The following is a 1,853-nucleotide window of genomic DNA, read 5'->3' on the forward strand; positions in this document are numbered from 1 at the left end:
ACATCTCATGCATACATTGTTTTAAACATAACCTTAAACAAGAATGAATATTATGATTACCACATGCATCTCATGTATATTTTCAGATCTGAAACTTTAAACCTATTATGCTATTCTCTGAATTTCAGATCATGCATTACTTGATTTAAAATATTATAATCTAATTGCAATTCTAAAACAATTTGCAAGATCAAAGCAAATAAAAATCTTGTTGCCCAAGGTGATAAGCCAAGAGGGGGGGTGAATTGGTTTCTTTTAATTTTAACTATCTTACTTGTGTTAAATGATGAGTTAGTAAACTTAAACAAATCACAATACAAACAACAAGAAGTATAGTGGTTCGGTGCTTTCCTTAGCACCTACGTCCACTCCCCAAGCGACCCCTTGGGAATTCACTATAATTCCGCGGATTACAGTTGGATTGTTTTTCGGGCTCACAATCCAAAAACCTTTACACTTTGGTTTTCCGGGTTCACCAAAAACCTATGTTGGTTTTACGGGCTCACCAACGAACCTATGTTGGTTTTTCGGGCTCACCAACGAACCTTTACAATTGGTTTTCCGGGTTCACCAATCAACCTATTCCGTTGGTTTTGCGGGCTAACCAACCAACCTTTACAAGTAGTTTAACAAATAAAGGAAGAAGATTTAAACTCCTAGATGAGCAAATAAAACAATATAATCAACAAAGAAGAGTTTAGAAAGTATTTATCACTTGATGTGACTTCTCTCTTCTTTGTCAAGGATGCTTCTCTCTTTAAGGGTGGATGGAGCTCTTGATGACTCTTTGAATCTGCTCAACCACTTTCCTTTGATTCTTGAATGAAGCACTTGGATGAAGAAGATTAGGGCACTTTCTCTTTCTTGTGTACTCTTTGATATTCTTTGGAAAGGATGATCTATCTGATGAATAGTGCCACTTTAAATAGTTTCCTACATCCATTGGACAAGCCCCAATGGTTAGAATTCAAAAACTAGCCGTTACTCACTGTTGGAAGGACAAAAAGTACTTCTGCAGAACTAGCCGTTATGCTTCTGCCCGTGTTTGGGTCGGCTCAACCTGTCCTTGGGTCGACCCAACTTTCACTTGGGTCGACTCAAACTTTTCTTGGGTCGATCCTCTCAGAAACACAGAAATTTGCAATTCAGCCTTCCTTCATTTGGGTCGACCCAACCTTTCTTTGGGTCGACTCAAGGTTCAGTTGGGTTGACTCAACTTCTTCTTGGGTCGACCCTAACAGGATTTCCAGAGAACCTTTTCTGTCTTCTGTTCTGTCTTGCCTTTGGGTCGACCCACTCAGGGTTTGGGTCGACTCAAGCTTGGGTCGACTCAACTTTATCTTGGGTCGACCCTCTCAGTAAATCCAGAGAACCATTTTCTGAGTTGTTTGAGGATCTTGATGTTTGGGTCGACTCATGCTTTCCTTGGGTCGACCCAACTCACTGTTCATCTGTGCCATTTTTGCAGAAGTGTGCCAAATGCTTTCTTGATGTGTCGGGGTCGACCCAATCATCCTTTGGGTCGACTCAATCTACACTTTGCTGCATCTCAAGGTCAGATTCATTCATATAAACAATGAAATGTATCTATATCAATTTATACAAATATACTGAGAGTAATAGACTTATAAATGAAGTATCGATTTAACTTATAACATACTCTAGATAATTGCTTGTTAATCATCAAAATAACACTATCATCCTCAATCTCCCCCTTTTTGATGATTACAAAATAAAGAGTATGAGCCTATTGATACTTATCTTAAAATTAGTTTTAAAAGGGCTTAACTTGCTGAAATTCAGCTTTTCAAAATATAAGAGTGAAGTCTCCCCCTATATCATTCAAATGTTGC

General features: G+C 38.4%; 1 long non-coding RNA gene across 1 annotated transcript; it reads right to left on the bottom strand.

The window, feature by feature from the left end:
• Nucleotides 1–420: 420 nt before the first annotated feature.
• Nucleotides 421–1,081, bottom strand: LOC149751434 (uncharacterized). The gene is made up of 2 exons (XR_016398261.1): nt 546–1,081; nt 421–514 (listed from the first exon to the last, which is right to left on the bottom strand). It is a non-coding gene; the product is annotated as an uncharacterized LOC149751434 (long non-coding RNA).
• Between the last annotated feature and the right edge of the window lie 772 nt (nt 1,082–1,853).

The sequence above is a fragment of the Phoenix dactylifera genome, chromosome 13 (assembly GCF_051530095.1).
Source record: "Phoenix dactylifera cultivar Ajwa chromosome 13, Ajwa_hap1_PhDact_Kaust_v1.1, whole genome shotgun sequence".
Classification (NCBI taxonomy): domain Eukaryota; kingdom Viridiplantae; phylum Streptophyta; class Magnoliopsida; order Arecales; family Arecaceae; genus Phoenix; species Phoenix dactylifera.